The sequence below is a fragment of the Schistocerca piceifrons genome, chromosome X (genome assembly GCF_021461385.2).
Source record: "Schistocerca piceifrons isolate TAMUIC-IGC-003096 chromosome X, iqSchPice1.1, whole genome shotgun sequence".
NCBI classification, from domain to species: domain Eukaryota; kingdom Metazoa; phylum Arthropoda; class Insecta; order Orthoptera; family Acrididae; genus Schistocerca; species Schistocerca piceifrons.
Genome location: NC_060149.1, coordinates 57,077,897 through 57,099,661, shown reverse-complemented (window position 1 = coordinate 57,099,661; position 21,765 = coordinate 57,077,897). Strand labels below are relative to the sequence as shown.

General features: G+C 41.0%; 1 non-coding gene across 1 annotated transcript; it reads right to left on the bottom strand.

Annotated features, from left to right (window-relative positions):
* Positions 1-2,489: 2,489 nt before the first annotated feature.
* On the bottom strand, positions 2,490-2,562 carry Trnaa-cgc. Its single transcript has one exon. It is a non-coding gene; the product is annotated as a tRNA-Ala (tRNA).
* Between the last annotated feature and the right edge of the window lie 19,203 nt (positions 2,563-21,765).

Here is a 21,765-nt window from a genome sequence, read left to right as displayed (position 1 = left end):
TATCCTCTGCGTAATCCTCATGTCCCTTTGACAATTATGAAAGGAAAGACTGCTTGGTGGACCGGTGGAGCATGTTATCTGCTCCCACTGTGGGCAGACAAAAGCGTAGGGTCCTAGTAATTTATGTGTCGTGATAATGATACTGCTGCGTAACCCCTCAAATAATTGCGAAGCTTTGTTTCTCATGGAGAACGTGCTCCATGCCATGCGCACGGCGGGACAACTTCGCGCTTGAGGTTACTAAGGACTTCGCTTCATATACCGTTCCTCATTTTCGTAATTTGCAGACACGTACATTACTTACAAAACCAGCAACGTCATTTACTAAATCAACTGGAAATCTTGGCACACGTTCGCAGGTATTAATGTATTTCTTTGCCTGTATATAATCGTAACAGTTTATCCATACGTATGTGCAAAATAGCACTTTAAGGAATTCATGCAGCAATGTATCATTTACTATTCGAAAGAAAAACATATATACTGATAAGTATTTTCAGGTCTGCAGCAAAAAAATTAGGAAATGTTCGAAAAAATGGCTCCAAATTTTTGTTGTAACCGTTTTCTAGTCGCATTTACTATTGTTTTCGCATTTACTCCTGAAATTAATTTTTTGGGTATGCTTAGTCTCCTTCTTTAACGTAAATTAAAATACTGTTTATGTATCTAAAATTGGAATATGTGTTAAAGATTTATATGGTTAGGAATTGTCTAAGACAGGAACAGCGGCTGTTAATGACTACTGCAAGTAAATGTAATGATAACGACTGATTTCCGTTTAGCAAACTATTTTCAGGGTTATAAAATATAAAATGAAAAATTATGTAAAAGTTCATATACACGGTGATGTCGTTTTATGCAACCCGCAGTGTTATACCTGGCATTCAGAAACCAAGCACGAGATTTTCATATTTTCTATGTCGCTTAGCGCAAACTATTAGTCCTACAGAAAAAAACAAGCAGCTCATTTTCACAGGAAACTTAACATAGCTAAATTTTATACTGCACGCCACGGTTTTCGAGTTATTCAAGAAAAACGAACAAAAGTAATCTTCAAACGCACCTCCACCCCAACAATCATCCCTCACCAGTTATGATTTGTAGTATCTTGTGACACTCTCGTACCACCGTAAAATCGACCTTTTTCGCTTTCTATTGGTTGGGCTGTTAAGCAACCGGAATACTCGCAGATTCGTTAACGTTACTAATTTAAACGTGCCCGTAAACGTAATGAAAGAGAAACGACTTTTGTAGGCGTGACGCTAAAAATAATTATGTTGAAAATTCTATCCTAACTTAACCGTTACACGCACAGTAGTTCCGCAGTCAGAAGGCATGACTAACACAACGATGTCATTGTTTATTTTATGCTGTTAAAATTCAAAACATTGTTAGATAAAATTTACACAAAAGTAAATTTTACAAATTGTAAGTGCTCGACTGGGCCAGTGGCCTGATAAGACCAGTCAGTGAAGACGAAAAAAGGTCTAATGTGGGGAATGATGCCTGCAGTGACAAATTGTTTGTACAGTAGTCATGAGAGCACGGTGTATTAACTAGTCCTCTGAAGATACTGCAAAGGCTGCGGATTTGTGTTAGGTATCTTATGAAGCATTATATTTGACAGGACTTTGCTGTAAAGTGTTTCATAAGGACACGCACTTAAGCAGTTCGCCGACCACAGAAAAAGTAGACAAATGTAAAGCTTAATAATAATAATAATAATAATAATAACACACTAAAACATGGGAAATCTCGATTAGAATGATTCTTGAATTTGAATTAAACATGTGTGCACCGTGTTCGTATTAGCTTCAATGCAGTGCGGCGTGGCGACGGGGTTCACCGTGACGGTACAGTTCACAGCCCCCCCGCGCCTACCGTGTATTCTGGTTTCCGTGGGTTGGGCCATGACAAAGGCGTAGGATGCGACATGTGCGAACTCTGTCACAAGTACGCCTCCTTCCGCCAGAAACATCATTTTATTGGTGAACCAATTGGCATATAAGGTCCCGGGGTACTTTTTTAAAGATAATTTCTCCGAATTTTTTATGTGAAAAATCAAAGCTTTTTAAATAAAACAAACGTGGTTATTGTACTTCTTTGTTCTTCATGTGTACATATTTACGTCTCAACATAGTCACCCTGGCGTCGAACACATTTCTCCCAATGAGAGGTCAGTTTTTTAGTGTTGTCGCTGTAGAATGTTTGACGCTTTTGACGGAGACACAAACTCACCTCTGCTTGCACTGCTTCATCACTCTGAAAGTGAAGTTCTCGGAAGTGTTCTTTAAGTTTTTGGAACAGATGAAAGTTAGATGGGGCCATGGTTGGTTGGATGATTTTGGGGATGGGACCAAACAGCGAGGTCATCGGTCCCATCGTGTTGGGGAAGGATGGGGAAGGAAATCGGCCGTGCCCTTTCAAAGGAACCATCCCGGCATTTGCCTGAAGCGATTTAGGGAAATCACGGAAAACCTATATCAGGATGGCCAGAGACGGGATTGAACCGTCGTCCTCCCGAATGCGAGTCCAGTGTGCTAACCACTGCACCACCTCGCTCGGTGATGGGGCTATGTCGGGACTGTATGGAGGATGGTGAAGGACAGTGAAACCGAGGAGTCGGGTTGTTGCAGATGTCGCAACGCTCGTGTGTGGTCTGGCATTGTTATGCTGAAGGAGAGGGTGCTCCATGTGTGGACGAACTCTAACAGTTCGAAATTCAATTACAGCACGATGTTTCTCATATAATTAAGTTTCACTCCGCCATGTCACACGCTATAATTCTGACCCCCCTGGAAGCAGAGGACTGAAAATATGGGGAGTGAAAATGTAGAACGTTAATATCGTTTGTTCCATTTAACAAGCTTTGAGTTTCCGCATAAAGTATTCTTTGGCATTACGTTTCAGCAAGCCCGCGTATTTGAACTTGAGATGTTGAAAATACTGGTGCTAGACTGAAAATCATCGTCAGAGTTCCACTTTCACGGGATTTGATCCCTTCCGGATGATAGGGTCGATCGTTTCGTTGTTTCTCAAATATCTCAAAATCCTGAAAAGTGTCTACGAAAGGAACTGTCTGGGTTCGTATCCTGGTCCAGTAGAAAAACATATGCACCCATCTCCTCCTGGTAAAGTAAATAGATTTTTGACGTCGATTCGTTGCTGGAAAGCAACAGCTGTTGGTGCCCGATTCAAAATCCAGTAAAAAAGAAATTCGTCTCATTATGTCCGTTTTGTTAGATTCGGTCGTATCACTATTTGTGAATAAAATGGGTATCTGACATTTGGTTGTGTTTATTTAACATTCAGGTCAGGTGCAAGCCCAAATCCGCGAGCAATACAAATTTTAAGTCACATCATTTCAAATTTATCGTGTGCTCGCATTGTAACTTTTCATTGGAAACATTTTTAAGATCTGTCCTGGGTAGTTCACATGAACAATAGTTGTTCGATAGGAGTCTCGGGTCCCTGCCGAATACAAAAATTTTCGGCTTGCAATTTCCGGTTGAAACTAGCTTTATAAAATGTGATTTATTGTTATAAATTTGATACTACAAGCGTTATTCGCTGTGCCATCTCTAATAACGTGCTTCCTATTATTTGCATTGTATTGATATCAATTCGTATCTCGATTGATAACCATACACAGCAGTGTTCTCTAGTGGTTCCTTGCAGTAACTATGCTGTGTAGCCAATTACTGTACGACTTGCAAGAAAGTTACGGTATGTGGTTTTGCATACAAATCATGTGAAACGCAGTTCAGGTCATTAGGATATATTTGATAGTACAAACGTTTACATATAACTGACGTGTTACATGTGAAGAAAATGCTGCACGTGAAAACGCCAAGTAAAGCTTGCGAGCTATTTCTCACAAGTAGGAGGAGTTACGCAATCACGCAACCAAGGCAGAAATAACAATATTCGTTTTTAATGTTATTGGGACAACTGTATTTAAAAATTAAATAACCATGCGATGAGGACGATTATATCGTATAGATGGATGATGGCATTGCACCGTTACTGCATAACTTCAGGGCGACCTTGAGTTATGGAGCCATCGAGGGAGAGTCAACCCTCGCATTTTTTTTAAATTTTTAATGTTGTGTATTTTCATATCATAACTCAGTTTGATGCCCATGTTGTTGCCAGGCTGGACGCTTTCCCGGATATCATTTTAATGTCGGCGCAGCCTTTCATGGAAATCTGATACATTACATTGTAACCAACCAGTCCAAAGGGAAAATTACAATTTAAGGACGAGGTCATTAGAGACAGAGCACAAACTACTGATCGGACCAGAATGGGCCAAATTCTTTTCAAAGGGCCGATTACAGGGTCTGATTAAGAGATTTATAGAAGCAACGAAAAACCTAGGTATGGATGGTCTGACTGGAATTTCAACAGCCATCCTTCCTAATAATTTTCCATTAAACTACCAATCAAGATGTAATATACGCAAGATACGTCACTTTAAATATGTCGAAAAATCTACATCACATGGGTGCAGTCACTGCACAAAGGAAGCGGCTATTCAGTTAGTAGAGTACGTGTGGGGTGCACACGAATTTTTAGGCTAGAGGAGCACCTGCGTAGAGTTAATAGTTTATTACCTGCTATACCTCGAAATAGATCAGCCACTCTACTCTTGGGAGAGAATGTTTAATCTTGGAGAAGAGTACGAGCAAATGTTAATAGGATATTAGAAAAGTGTAGTAGAATCTATGGTAACGCTCTAGCAAGTGTTTCCTTCATTAGAAGTAATATTAGCAGCAGAGGTTCGTCCGACGCTAGACTGAGATTCATTAGAATATTATTACGAAAATTTAAGTCATCCATAAAAGAAGTTGATTAAAAACACTATTACGACTGGTTTTTGAGTATTGTTCATGGGTGTGGGACTCTTATTACGTTTGATTAATAGAATAGACAGAGAAGATCCAACGAGAAGGTGAACTTTTTATCACTTTTTCGATTATTAACCGTGGGCTGTTACGCATTAGTTAATGAAACTCCAGTGGCAGATGCTAAAAAAGGACTTTGTGTCTCACGGCGAAATTTACTGCCAAAATTCCAAGAGCTTACGTTCGAAGAAGAATTGGGCACTATATTATTTGCTGTCACATATGTCTCGCGAAACTGTAACGACGAGATGATCTTACAAGTTAGACCCTTCTTACAGGACTTCCTCCCACGTATTATACGCAAATGAAACTGGGAACGGAGGAAATGATACTTGTGCAAAGGTACCCTCCGCCACATACCGTAGAGTGGGTTGTGATGTGTAGATTTAAGTAAAGTTGAGGATGAAGGAGAAGATGCTGTAATCAATGTATTTTTTAAAAAAAAGTTGTTGCGCGTATCATGGTTCTATGCCAGAAACTAAGTAACTTTTACCTGAAATTTGTTTTTATTATCCTATGTAGATGAAACTGTAGGCCGTGCGGTTCTAAGCGCGTCAGTTTGGAACCGCGTGACCGCTACGGTCGTAGGTTCGAATCCTGCCTCGGGCATCGATGTGTGTGATGTCCTTAGGTTGGTTAGGTTTAAGTAGTTTTAAGTTCTAGGGGACTGATGACCTCAGTAGTTAAGTCCCATAGTGCTCAGAGCCATTTGAACAATTTGAACCATGAAACTGTAATCGGTGAAAGTAGGGTAATATTTTTGTAATATGAATAACTATTTTAGTCCAATATTAGATTATAGCACATAAAAAAGAGATCCATTGACACATAATTTTATCCAGCTGCCGTTGTTACCTCACCTTGATGAAGAGGTTTCACGATCGACCTTTCACTATCATTCGGCCTCGGTAAAAACCAAATTATTTACTGTGTGAGCCTTAGTGTGCACACTGCAATTCCTTATAATATAACACGGCTTCTTAAGAGGAGTTTGGATCCCAATAACTCTCGAAAAGATGTATTCATGTTTCAGTAAATTATACAAATAATTTTAAGAAATTTCAAACTCTAAGTGTGCAGAAGAGCCCTGCGTCAAAACTAAGGATGGAGTTCATTCCTATGTTTCGACATTTCTACGCGCCAGATGTAGGGCTCTAGCTTCTAAAATACGCAGAACAATTACACTGCCTAACAAATCAAAAAGGGTAATTTTTTGATACCTCATCATTTTCTCCCTTTGCGACGCATAAGTTCGTAATTTGACTCGAAAGTGGTGGAAAGCATGGAGCTCTTCGAAGTAATTGGCAGTCTCGGCGACGCTTCAAACAGGAAGGGGTCGCCGTGTACAAAAATAGTAAGATCTCCAGTTAATGTGAAGTGTAAAGTGGGTTAATGATGTCATGTCGGCACAAGGTTTCACCACAATTATGTCCAAAGCCACTGTAGACGTGTCAAAAATCGCAAGGTCGTTCCACCTCCCATTACTCACATTTCACCCCTTGTCTTGACATCTCTGCGACGGAGGATAGTACCAGGACGCCCAGCGTTGAAATCACACGGTTTTCTTATAGGTGACGGAGGAAAACATTTCGTATACATCGGTGCTCAGAACCGACACAAAGAGACCTCAGAAGGTGTCATAAACGGTGTAAATGAAACAATTCCTTCTCGTCGCAACGAAAAACACCTTTCTTTTAATGATGTCCAGCTCAAATCCTGTATCATTTCTGTGAAACTCTCTCCCATATTTCGCGATAGTACAAAACGTGCTGCCCTTCTTTGAATTTACCTATCTGGTAAGGATCCCACACCGCGCAGCAGTATTCTAAAAGAGGACGGACAAGCGTAGTGCAGGCAGTCTCCTTAGTAGATCTGTTACATTTTCTAAGTGTCCTGCCAATAAAACGCAGTCTTTGGTTGGCCTTCCCCACGACATTTTCTATGTGTTCCCTTCAATTTAAGTAGTTCGTAATTGTAATACCTAGGTATTTAGTTGAATTTACGGCTTTTAGGTTAGACTGATTTATGTAACCGAAGCATAACGAATTCCTTTTAGCACTCATGTGGATGACCTCACACTTTTCGTTATGTAGGGTCAACTGCCAATTTTCGCACCATTCAGATATCTTTTCTAAATCGTTTTGCAATTTGTTTGGATCTTCTGATGACTTTATTAGTCAATAAACGAAAGCGTCATCTGCAAACAACCTAAGACGGCTGCTCGGATTGTCTCCCAAAGAGTTTATATAGATAAGGAACAGCAAAGGGACTATAACGCTACCTTGGAGAACGGCAGAAATCGCTTCTGTTTTTCTCGATGACTTTCCGTCAATTACTACGAACTGTGACCTCTCTGACAAGAAATCACAAGTCCAGTCACACAACTCGGACGATATTCCATAAGCACGCAATTTCACTACAAGCCGCTTGTGTGGTACAGTATCAAAAGCCTTACGGAAATCCAGAAATACGGAATAGATCTGAAATCCCTTGTCAATAGCGCTCAACCCTTCATGTAAATAAAGAACTAGTTGTGTTTCATAGGAACGATGTTTTCCAAACGCATGTTGACTGTGTGTCAATAGACAGTTTTCTTCGAGGTAATTAATAATCTTTGAACACAATATATGCTCCAGAATCCTGCTGCATATCGACGTTTAAGATATGGGACTGTAATTTAGTGGATTACTCCTACTACCTTTCTTGAATATTGGTGTGCCCTGTGCCACTTTCCAGTCTTTGGGTACGGATCTTTCGTCGAGCGAACGGTTATATATAATTGTTAAGTGTGGAGCTAATGCATCAGCATACTCCGAAATGAGCCTAATTGCTATACAGTCTGGACCAGAAGACTTGCTTTTATTAAGTGATTTAAGTTGCTTCACAACGCCGAGGATATTTACTTCTACGTTACTCATGTTGGCAGCTGTTCTCCATTAGAATTCTGGAGTATTTACTTCGTCTTCTTTTGTGAAGGCATTTCGGAAGGCTGTGATTAGTAACTCTGCTTTGGCAGCACTGCCTTTGGTAATATCTCCACTGCTATTGCGCAGAGAAGGCATTGATTGTTTGTTGCCGCTAACATACTTCACATACAACCGGAATCACTTTGGATTTTCTGTCAGGTTTCGAGACAAAGTTTCGTTTTATAATCATCTCGCATTGAAGTCCGCGCTAAATTTCGAACTTCTGTCTGTTTAAATTTGGCATGTCTGTTTCGTTGTTTCTGCAACAGTGTTCTGACCCGTTTTGTGTACCAAGGAGGATCAGCTCCGTCGTTTGTTAATTTATATTGATTTATGTAGTGTTGGCAGAAGAGCCAACACTGTTTTTCTAGAGGAGGCCGAAATGCACGCGTTTAATTACACGCTGACTGGCGTGAGGTCTGGAACAGGACAATATCTTGAGAATTGTTAATAAAGTACGTAGATGATGTAATACTTAACTTTAATCCACAATTGTAGAACATCGCTCTTGATGATACATGCTTCACATAATAATATCAATTGAATACGGCGCCTTGCTAGGTCGTAGCAAATGTAGCTGAAGGCTATGCTAACTATCGTCTCGGCAACTGAGAGCGTGTTGGTCAGTGAACTGTTGCTAGCTACGTCTGCTGTACAACTGGGGCGAGTGCTAGTACGTCTCTCTAGACCTGCCGTGTGGTGGTGCTCGGTCTGCTATCACTGACAGTGGCGACACGCGGGTCCGACGTATACTAATGGACCGCGGCCGATTTAAAGGCTACCACCTAGCAAGTGTGGTGTCTGGCGGTGACACCACAGTTTAAATCTCTCAATTGCTGCCGATACTATTTCTTTGAATTCAAGGCACATCTGGTCTATATTTATATTATTAATTTCGAATGAGTAGAGAATGTCTCTGTGGAAGGCGTCAAGTGAATCTTTATCTGCTTTTTTGAATAGGTATATTTTCGCTTATTTTTGGAGTATTTGTGGATTACAATATTCAATCTCATCACGTCAACCCTGTGTTCACTAATCTCTGTATTGGTTTTGATGCTCGTTATTAACTCAGTATAATTTTTTGCTAAGAGGTCAAGTGTGTTTTCACAACCGTTTACTATTCGCGTGGGATCATATACTAACTACTCGAAATAATTTTAAGAGAATACGTTTAGCACCATTTCGGATGATATTTTATGCGTACCGCCGGAATTAAACACGTATTTTCGCCAACGTATCGAGGGTAAATTAAAGTCACCACCAACTATTATCGTATGAGTCGGGTACGTGTTTTCTTTGAACCTTTCAACAACTGTATCACCTGAAGTCGAGAAGGTTTCAACGTGAGCTTAAACATAAAATCGTGTTAATGCTTTTCCATCACTTTTCGCGCCCTTCTGTGGCGTTTGCATGTGGGGATGAATTATTGACACATTTTCCAATAAAACGGTAAAATATCCCTCAAGACCAGTTCGATAACTCCTTCAGTGGCACCTACGCAACTTCGTTGTTCACTTTACGAATCTCTTTGTACAGAGACACACTTCCACCGACCCCTACCCACCGGCCGAACAGAAAACCATGTACACCTCCCGCCAGCGGGTGACGATCGGTGGATGGGTGTCACTGTACAGAGATATTTGTAAAGCGTCCAACAAAAGTGTGCAGGTGACACCGAGGGTTTTGTCTAGCAGCGTGTCTTGGTGGGACCCTTTGCCGTTTTATTCACATGTGTGTTAATGTCGCACCTCACGTGCAGAAGCCACAGGATGGTGCGAGAAAAGAGGGATTAAAAAGCCTAAATAGTCTTTTATAATTAGAATCACGTTCAAATTTCGTCGAATGATTCTGAACGGTCTCTAGTTGTTCCACACTGTATACCAGAGCAGACATTGCTATACTCCAAAGGGCTCAGATAACATTCAGTCAGGATACAGACCCGTGAAGCCCTTAGAGAAAAGTTGAAACATCTGGGAGGTGTAAACAGTGTCAAAGGTTGTCGAGAACGTTGTCCTGTTTCACATCCCGCAGCTGACTGTCATTTTTGACAACGAAATGCTTGAAAATGGATGCCCCAAGGGACGAGCTACATTCATTCGTACCCTTTATGATAGCTCTTGAGTCCTTTTAGTGTCTTGAGGCCTTTTCGTGTCGATTGTCAGCAGAAGTGATCTGGAAGTGTTTCTCTCGGCCACCTGTATCATAGCCGTGTCATTTCGACGCTCTTATGATTTCAGGCGCAGAGGTAAATGGTGAGAGGTGGGTAAGGGGAGGTACGACCACCTTCCCACACTGTGATCTGTCCACAGTGGCGTTAGGCGAAGTGGTGCTAGTGTGACCTCACTAACCGACCTCACCTTTCATTTGCTGTTAGAAGTGTTGTTCACCCCGAGGGTGACGGCGCATGACGCCACACTTTTGCACCATTACAAAGAAACTTGGTACGCACCTTAGAACCAAATTTAAAACTTCTGCATCGCAATGGGAGAAAGCAACAGAGTTTATAAAAAGTGACCCTTAATTTAGTTGCGCAGTGTAGTATACGTTACACAGAATGATTGCGTAGGCATTGACGATTGGTTAAGATTGGCTCCAAGTAAGGCAAAACTCGTTATGACAAAGCTAGCGACGGGATGAAGTGTTGGGGCACTGCACTCGAGTGAAGTCACCATCCATCCTTCCTTGTTTAAACTTTCCTCGGATTTACTAAATCACTTAAGAAGGATGCAGGGACTGTTCATTTGGAAAGGGGAAATGACATGGCCGATTTTCTTCCCTGTCCTGCCCCAGACTTACCTTGATCTCCTCATTCTCTAATGACCAACTCGTCGACACTACGTCATCCTTCCTTCTAATTTCGTTATGGAAATAACCGTCATAGATGAACACGTCAGTGTTCAGCTAAGATTTCACACAAACAAAAACCACCACTTAAAATCCAAAGAATGTGTACACATATAGAAATTATTGCAATTTTTATTGTGAAGGCAGTAACGATTGTAAACATTTGGATGCTAGTAGCGTCAGTGGATTATAAATCACACTATGTTTATATTTCTATTTTACCATATAAATATCACTTAACCCACTAGGGCCCATTTTTTAGTGTGATTTTTTTTTAAATTTTAAAGGAAAAGTTCGAAATGTCTAAAATAAAATAGTGATGAAGTTTAAATTGATTCCTTCGGACAGAAATAAAAATAATCAGTGTCCTATAAATAGAACGCTGAGAGATTGTGGTGTCCTGTAAGTAAAACAATCTTTCTTCAGTTTTCTTTCCGGTTTTACAATTTGTATTCCACTTTACTTTTAAGGAGATAAATTAGAAACAAAACACTAAATTTCTAAGCGGGAGGGTTTTATTTAAATGCTCTAATTACAAAATAAATTCAGTACTCTTGAAAGATTATGAGAAATAATTTAAAAAATCTGTAGCTAGCCTCTAAATGGAGTAACATCAGTCATAGAATTGGTGAACAACGGTAGCTGTGATTATCTACGAAAGTTAGTGATTAGAACCTACAGTCCAATAAGTTACACTTACTAAAAATGTTGAATCTAATTATTATTGATCTGAAAGTTGGAAAACAAGTATTCATAGAAATTAGCAGCTAGTTATGTGGTACTATTACAATTAAACCACATACATGAGAAGTCGGGTTCATTATGTAATTTTGGAAAACAAAGAAAACATAAAGTTACATCACATTTAGCACAGAGTGTTAGAGGCTTCCATGAACAATTCTGGAATCCTCTCGCATCAAGCCCACAGTATCAAAAACTTGCTTCCTAGAGGTCTTCAGTGGTACTGGTATGGCAATACTACACTACTGGTTCAAATGGCTCTGAGCACTATGGGACTTAACATCTGTGGTCATCAGTCCCCTAGAACTTAGAACTACTTAAACCTAACTAACCTAAGGACATCACACACACCCATGCCCGAGGCAGGATTCGAACCTGCGACCGTAGCGGTCGCGTGGTTCCAGACTGTAGCGCCTAGAACCGCTCGGCCATCCGGCCGGCCACTACACTACTGGCCATTAAAATTGCTACACCAAGAAGAAATGCAGATGATAAACGGCTATTCATTGGACAAATATATTATACCAGAACTGACATGTGCTTGCATTTTCACGCAATTTGGGTGCATAGATCCTGAGAAATCAGTACCCAGAACAACCAAGTCTGGCCGTAATAACGGCCTTGATACGCCTGGGCCGGCCGTGGTGGCCAAGCGGTTCTAGGCGCTTTAGTCTGGAACCGCGCGACCGCTACGGTCGCAGGTTCGAATCCTGCCTCGGGCATGGATGTGTGTGATGTCCTTAGGTTAGATAGGATTAAGTAGTTCTAAGTTCTAGGGGACTGATGACCTCAAATGTTAAGTCCCATAGTGCTCAGAGCCATTTGAACCAATTTTTGATACGCCTGGGCATTGAGTCAAACAGAGCTTGGATGGCGTGTACAGGTACAGCTGCCCATGCAGCTTCAACACGATACCACAGTTCATCAGGAGTAGTGACGGGCGTATTGTGACGACCCAGTTGCTCGGCCACCATTGACCAGACGTTTTCAGTTGGTGAGAGATCGGGAGGATGTGCAAGCCAGGGCAGCAATAGAACATTTTCTGTATTCAGAAAGACCTGTACAGGACCTGCAACATGCGGTCGTGCATTATCCTGCATAAATGTAGGGTTCGCAGGGATCCAATGAAGGGTAGAGCCACGGGTCGTAACACATCTGAAATGTAACGTCCACTATTCAAAAAGCCGTCAGTGTGAACAAGAGATGACCGAGACGTGTAACCAATGGCACCCCATACCATCATGCCGGGTGATACGCCAGTATGGCGATGACGAATACACGCTTCCAAAGTGCGTTCACCGCAATGTCGCCAAACACGGATGCAACCATCATGATGCTGTAAACAGAACCTGGATTCATCCGAAAAATAGACATTTTGCCATACGTGCACCCAGGTTCGCCGTTGAGTACACCATCGCAGGCCCTCCTGTCTGTGATGCAGCGTCAAGGGTAACCGCAGCTATGGTCTCCGAGCTGATAGTCCATGCTGCTGCAAACGTCGTAGAACTGTTCGTGCAGATGGTTGTTGTCTTGCAAACGTTCCCATCTGTTGAATCAGTGATCGAGACGTGGCTACACTATTCATTACAGCCATGCGGATAAGATGCGTGTCATCTCGACTGCTAGTGATACGAGGCCATTGGGATCCAGCACGGCGTTCCGTATTACCATCCTTAACCCACCGATTCCATATTCTGCTAACAGTCATTGGATCTCGACCAACACGAGCAGCAATGTCGTGATACGATAAACCGCAATCGCGATAGGCTACAATCCGATCTTAGTCAAAGTCGGAAACATGATGGTACGCATTTCTCCTCCTTACACGAGGCATCACAACAACGTTTCACCAGGCAACGCCGGTCAACTGCTGTTTGTGTATGAGAAATCTGTTGGAAACTTGCCTCATGTCAGCACTTTGTAGGTATTGCCGCCGGCGCCAATGTTGTGTGAATGCTCTGAAAAGATAATAATTTGCATATCACAGCATCTTCTTCCTGTCGGTTAAATTTCGCGTCTGAAGCACGGCATCTTCGTGGTGTAGCAATTTTAACGTCTTTTTGAATTCTGCCTGATTTTCTTCTAGTATCGTTGATGTTCTAGGCTTCCTGAGATACAGTGTTGTAGAGTACATATTACCAGAGTCATGTCAACAATTCTAATCAAAATTGGCCGGTAAATTTTTTTCCCACTAACTGCGATCGTAATGTTCTTCCAGATACCCAGCCGTGATGGTCTAGGCTCCTATATATTTCTTGTAGCGACTCACGAGATAAAGCTGTTTGACACGCTTCTTTTAATTTAGTCCCTTTTGTCGTCTATAAACTGAAAGCAAAGGCTTAATTAGATCAACATTTTTGCCAGTGAAACACAGGTCTTGCCATTCCGCTTCATCATTCTGATTTGGTTGGTTCTGTCGAAATGAGAATCATAACTTCCTCGATCTTTCTTTGCTAAGATGTTATTTGCCTCGAAAGAACAATGAGCAGTCCTGTTTTGCCTTCTTGGATCTGTGAGACGGAACCCCATCTGTGTTAGCTCTCCAAACTGGTAATATGAACTAAAAAATAGTATCAAAATATATGATTTGGCTGTTCGGATCAGTGACACTTTCTAGCATTTTTTTCATGACTCGATTTCCCGAATGTTGAGAATGTTCAGAGAAATCCTTCCCACAGTACAGATCAAAATTATAACTACAGGCACCACTTCCACACAAAGCCTAAAATTTATACCCAAATCTAATGGGTTTCCCTTTTAGAAATTGCTTCAGAGAATGTCGGCCAACATTTCATCGATCGAGAGATTTTCATCAAAAATTCACCACTTGTGAAAGTTTTTATTAATAGTAACAATCAAATTTCTCACCTTGAACCTACAATCACTTTTGTTAGCATTGACGTTATTATTATCTAAACACTGGAGACGTATTCGGGAGGACGACGGTTCAAACCCGCGTCCCACCATCCTGATTGAGGTTTTCTGTGATTTCCATAAATCGCTTCAGGCAAATTCCAGGATGGTTCCTTTGAAATGGGTGGCCGATATCCTTCCCCATCCTTCCCTCAGCCGATGGAACTGATGACCTTGGTATTTGGTACCCTCCCCCATATCAACAAGCAACCACCATTGTCTGAAAAAATGAAGCACTGCTTTTGGTTCACGGTATTTCTTATGCTGTGTGGCACTTTTTACAAGGGCCACAATCAGATCATCATATTCAGACCAATAATCTCTCTGGTTGGGCAATGTGTGTTATTGAGATAAAATTAAGAAACCAATAAAAAATTTTCACCTTATCTACAGAGGCAGAATACTGTGACTTGTTTTCCCACTGTTTTGTGTATGTTTCAGTTTCTTCCACACTGCCATTTAGCAACTCAGAAGTAAGCAACTCTTCAAAAATGTCCAGTGGCGTGTAACCTTGTAGAGTGTTAACAATATTTCCACGGCAAGTTTGTGCCGAAACTGTGATAGGGATTTGCCGTAGATCGTATTGCCGTTGGTTCACTATTTTTCTTTTTTGAAGAACGATTCTGCGGTTCTGACTGAATTTGAATTCCCTTGTCTCTATATACGTCTTTTCTCCTCAGAAAGCAAGCCTTCTGCAGCCGATTTGAGTGTTTCCTGCCGATACATATTAGTATTCCTGAAAGAAAAGGATATTGGCTTTGGGCATTATAACAGTCCAGCATCCTATTTATAGGATACCATTTTCAACTCATTTTATTTAGAACGATATTATCGGTAATCATCAGATATTTTATACAGCTGGCATAAATAGACATTCGACATTCAAAAATTAAGTAAACTGATTTACTTACCCATCTAGAAAACTTCTAAACAGAAAGCACATCACGTGCACAGGACAAAATTCACTGATGTTAACATAAAGACATATAAACACAGACTAAGAAACATGGTCTCCAAATAGACAGTAGCTGTAGCTGAAAGTGTGGGGGTAGCAGAGAATGCAGACAAGAAATTTCGGTGCGTTCATTGTTGCATAGTTCAACAATAGAAAGGAACTTTCCTACAAGTAGGACGATGGGCGCTAATGGGTTAAATACACATAAGACAAAAAAAAAAGAAGAAAAAAGCACGCCCCAGCGCGAAGGAAATTTCCGAACGCGACGCAAATCGGTAGATGTGATACACGTACAGGCAAACAAATGATTACAGTTTCAGAGATACTGGATGATTTGTTCAAGAGAAAGACCCTCACAATTTGAGCAAGTCAATAACGCGCAGGTCTACCTCTGGCCCTAATACAACCAGTCATTCGGCTTGGCATTGATTGATAGAGTTGCTAGATATCCTCGTGAGAGATATCGTGCCAAATTCTTTCCAGTTGGCTCATTAGATCGTCAAAATTCAGAGGTGGTTGGAGCGCCTAGGGCTCTGCCCGTAATTGTCCAAACGTTCTCAATTTAGGAGAGATCTGGCCATCTTCTGGCCAAGGTAGTGGTTGCCACGCTCGAAAACAACCAGCAGAAACTCTTGCCGTGTGCGGGAAGGAATTATCTTTCTGAAACATAAGCACAGAATTGCTTGCTTTGAAGGGCAGCAAAATGGGATTTAGAACATCATCGACGTATCGTCGTGGTGTAAGGGTGCCGCGGATGGTTCAAATGGCTCTGAGCACTATGGGACTTAACATCTGAGGTCATCAGTCCCCTAGAACTTAGAACTACTTAAACCTAACTAACCTAAGGACATCACACACATCCATGCCCGAGGCAGGATTCGTACCTGCTACCGTAGCGGTCACGTGGTTCCAGACTGAAGCGCCTAGAACCGCATGGCCACTACGGCCGGCTGGCAAACCCTACCGGCTGGCAAATCCTACCTTGGTCAGGAAGGTCGCCGGATTTCTCCCGAACTGAGAACGATAACTGCTTGCTTATGGGCCAGAGGGGGTCAACGTGTTATTGAGTTGCTCAGTTTGTGAAGTTCTTTCTCTTGAATAAATCATCCACTTTTTATGTGTACCAATGTCCGTCCCGTTCGGATAATTCCTTCGTGTTGCATCGTTCTTTTTTCTTTTTTTAGTGTACTAGTAGTATATGATTCTTGAAATAAAAGAGACCATCCTGACACCTTCCGTGTTGTAGTTCTATTTTCGTTTGATATAAATCACGACCGGTGAAATATTGAAGTTTTATGAAACCTTTATCTGCGGACGTCAGTTTAAAGGAGTAATGTAAAAAGTAGTGTGTTCTCTTATAGAATTATCTGTATGTTGACACGACTGACCAGTCAGACAACTTCCCAAATTCTTTATATTTGTTCAAGTCTGAAAATGTCGTACGCATATTAAACGACCAAAATTGCCCGTAATTCTTGCAGCGACTGTATAGGAAGAGATACACGTCAGCCGATTGGTAAACTTTTATTTCGGTGTACCACGTGAAATGTGTATACCCAATCGATTGGAACCGCTCGAATTGTGGGTGCAAGCTTAATGAGATACTCCAACAAATTATAACGTCGAACGCCGAACAAATATGGAATATGCCCTGCAAGCAAGAAGCGCTGTGCTCGGCGCGGCGCGCTCCCACATCAGCTCCTCTCTGCTGCTGACAGCGCGACAAACTGTACGCATCCACCATAAAGAGCTTCACATTCGTCTCTCGAATCGTATATTTCCGCGCAACCTCAGACTCCCAATTAGGAAGCGACGATTTCACAGACCCCGCATAGGCACCAAATTTAGCAAATATCGGAGTTCATACCTCACACGGCGTAACCTGAAACTCTTGAAAGCAACATCTCATTTTTCCCATGCCCTCCCCCTCTCATCCTGCGTACACGAAGCAGATTCTAATACAAGGAGTGTTGGAGAAGTTATTTGTGGCTGTGAATTACGTCTTGTCAAGGCAAAAAATTTTTGGGTCTCCGTTTTTCTTATGCAGAGCAAAATTTATCAGAACCGTAAGGCGTGTCTTTAACAGCTGCCGTATAAGCACTACAAGATGAGAAACTGGAATATTTAAGGATAAAGGACACACCCCAACCGCGCAAAAAGTTGCGAGGCTGGTTTTATTCCTAGCGTACAAGCGATGTCAGCTCGGTAACTAAGGGGGCAACTTGAGCTAACAACTGTAAGCAACAGATCTACATTCGACCACTCAGTTGAGAGCAGACAGTACTAAGCTGTTTAAGTGCAACCGTGGTGTGTCAACGTTGTTACGTCACAAACTTCAATGTAGTAACATCTCTAAATGAAGCGTTTAAGAGATTCTGCAGAAAGTTCTGAAGAAGAGAAAAGTGTATGTAATGTTCGTTCCGCTCGCATTGACTCCCCAACATAAGGAAAGACACGTGGACGCCCGCCGCGACTTGGTTGAAATGCAAAACGAGATCAGTTCTTTTCTGGAAAAAATCACCGTGGGTGCCTAAACTTGGTGTCGCTGATACGAACCAATGACAAAATGACAACGTGCAGAAATCCATATTGGAGTGTAACCCTTTGACGACTTAAACAACACTGAAGCCAATGTTACCCACAACATGTCAAAGAAAGGCATTTATGACAGTTTCACATGGTTTTATGAACGTTCTGTGCGTCGTCCGCAAGTGGAGGGAGACTATGTCGAACACCTGCTTGGAGCATTAAAATCACTATTTGTTATTAATTCAGTCTCGAATCGTTCTCGACTGGCGATGTACATCTATACCCACTAATGAGAACGTGAGCGAAGCAAGGGACAAGAAAGGGTGTTGCGTAAGATGCAAAAGGCTAACTGCACGACTGATAAGGGAATAGTCCAACTCGATGTGTGGAAACCCACTGTAAAATTTTATATGCAAGAAGATTACAATGAAAGAAATGCACTGTCTAAATTTTAACTGCTCTGGCGCACTGCAAATAGTTTTTAACAATCGTTGAAGTAACTCGTTTTTGGCGCACGAAGAATCGCTTGTGCCAGTGGTTTATACAGCCCTTCCTGCCTAGCGCGCGATCGACTGTGACAAGAGAGTGTTACTATGCGGTGTGCCACAAGAGAATCTGAAGCACGTAAACGATACAAAAACTGTCACTTATCATTAATGTTTTGAATAAGCGGCAGTTAGTATTGACAACTAAACTGTTGCGTATATAATTCTTACAATGATGACTAGCAGAGGTAAATAAATCAAGGCAGTGTTTGTGATACAGTACAGACGACTTCCATCAACAGTGACTTTAATTTCTTGAAATGAAATATTTCTTACACACAAATCATTTTATAATAATCTCTGTAACGCAGCTCTTGTGATGATTTTTGAATAATGTATATCAGTTAACAATGAAACAGTTCCTTGTTTGTTCCCCACAGTCGTCACAGTAAAGCGATGTGTCATTTGAGTGACAAAAGAAAAATTAATGCTTTCAGGCAAGTCATAGTACTTACTAGTTTTATTTAGACGGAGTAAGAAGTGGTCCAGACCCTTGTTCTGCTTATTGTGCTGCACACCGAACATACAGCAATTCGTAAAATGTGCCGACGTAGACTGATAAAGTAAAAATGACTGAAACTTACCAATACTGTTCTCCTGATAAACATCAAACGACACAAGACTATCAGAAATTATATTTTCCTACAATGTCCTCAAAAATATTTTTCACGGTGGAAAAACTCATTATCGAGTGTCACATTGGTTTTCCGGGTGGAACCTGTATTGTATCAATAATCTTTTTGTTGCCCTCCTGAAAGGGAGGTATCGTTATGTCCAGGTCAAGAGTCCAACAGAAGTAATGAATTAATTTCTCCAACTGGTTGGAAATCGCTTCGAATGAACTGTTAAAAAATCATTCTTTCCTATTTTTCCAGTTTTTAATAGGTCGATTATAAGATTTTTCTCTGTAAACAGTCCTCTTTGTAGGGTTGTGCTCTTTCTATCGTTAAAAACGGGTCAATTATAGAATCAGTTTGTTGTCCGTCTGTCTGCCTGCGTGTCCGACTGTTAAAAACCCTTCTCAGGAATAGTAAACGTATCAAGCTGAAACATATGTCACATACTAATGTCTATGGTCCATTCGTGGTGTAATAAAATTAAGCACCTAACTCAGTGTAATAATAAGATGCAGCCATTTATGTGACATTTTGATACCGACAAACTCTCGTACTAAAACCTGTAGGGTACTTCCCCATGACATAGAATCATTAAATCAGGGAAGAAGCAAGGTTTCACAGGTCAAGTAAAGGATGAAACTCAGGAAATTTCAAATTTGTAGTTACCTCACACCAAAGAATATTTCCTTTGTCAATTATTATCCGATTTCAGACTTAAAATTAAAACATTCTGTAAAGTAATAGTGTTCCCTGAACCGGTATTTTGCCAGTGTCAGTGTCGACAACAGGCAAAAAGATAGAGATTCTCGATTCCTGGAATGGATAAAATGTCTACATAAATATTTAAGTTTGTTCGAAACCCTCAGAAAAAGAGTCCTATTCGCACATGGCCAGGTTTGTTATTTGTGGTCCTAATATGCCTTGAGGTGCCTGAAGACAGATATAAATATGCGGAAACAGTAATCCATTCATACTTATCTCTGTCATTGCTGTATATGAATGTAATATTAATCAATTGCACAATACACTGTGTCTTTTTTCGCCTCGAAATTGTAATGTTTACTCTCAGTTACTTCACGAAACATGTTCTACAGCGTTAGACACAGCTAATGCGGGGATAACGGCGAGCTTCGGCTTCATGTCAGCTAGAAATTACTGTCATCTCTTGTACACTTTTACTTGAAGTAAACTTCGTTTTTTCCGTTTCCTATATTGCACGATTTCTTGACATCAACAACATTTAGCTCAGTAGCCATTCAGAGGACTCAGTCTCGTAGATCTCCATTAGTAATGGTGCACTGCCTCTCACTAGCAGCTCTACATGGTTCATATCTCAAGAAAACTCCTCTAAAGAACTATTGTTCACGGTATTCGTTCAATTCCAGGGGTTTATATTGGTTATCAAAGGGGGGTAAGGACACTTTGTGGCCACCCTGTACAGTACATCTTTCGGATGATTTTTCTTTCACACGTTTGCGGGTTTCATGTTGGGGCATATTTATTGCTTTGTGTAAGTCTTTCTTCCAGTTATACAGTTCACCGTCAAATTTTACGAAGCACAACCAGGTTTGCACACTACTTAACATTGAGCGTTTGGCATAATGAATATTAATTCAGCTTTATCTCCATTGCTAACACATATACTACCGCAAAAGCAACTCGTGAGTATTATGGATATTAATCAATTAAAAATTAGAGTGAATAACTGCAGGCAATTTTTTCAGAGAAACTATCAAAGAAAACTGAAATTCGCGTTACAAATTACGATCGCGCCGAGTCGTGATCTCTGTCTACTGCTGCGCCGTCAACCAAAGATGTGCGCCATGCATGTTGCGCATGCGCTATCCACGCCAGCTCATAGAGATGCACAATTATGCAGTCACTTGGCGAGCTACGAATTTGGCAATATTCAACATTTTTTTAATAACACCACTGCATCTTAGCAGCTATGATTCTGTGAGGGTCTTTCTTTCGGTGTTTTCTTCCTGAATAAAAAATTTCAGAGCATGTTTCGATATGAGAGAGTGGACCATTCCCTTGTGAAAAGTATAAGAAACGAAGGTAATGCCGTTATATACAGTGTGTAAAAAACAGTACTGCCAAACTTTCATGACTAAGTCCACAAACATAAAGAAGAGTAAATGTTATATGGAAAATAACTGTAAACGTCTAATTTCTGTGTTAAACAAATGAGGACACGTAATTCTAGAATAGTTTCTCTCGTCTCTGACATCTGAACCATAAAAGCCAAGATACCTTATTTGAGGACTAATAATACTTTCAGACATATTGGAAGTGTAAGTGGTTGACGCAGGGGAAATTTATTTTTGTTTCACAATTAGAGATATGGCTGCGAAACTGTTGTGAAAGTTCTACATTGATCCATGGGAAAATACTGCCTTAATTGCAATGGTATGTGTTGCAATATGTTTTTTTTATACTTACTGTAGAGTATTTGATATGGTTAAAAATGGCTTTGAGCACTATGGGATTTAACATCTGAGGTCATCAGTCCCTTGGACTTAGAACTACGTATACCTAACTAACCTAAGGACATCACACACATCCATGTCCGAGGCAGGATTCCAACCTGCGACCGTAGCAGCAGCGCGGTTACGAACTGAAGCATCTAGAACCGCTCGGCCACAGCGGCCGGAGTATTTGATATGGTTTGCAGTTAACTGAATGCTATAAATTTGGTTTTCAGTAATAATCACTTGTGTACTCATTTGTGGACTTTCCCCATCA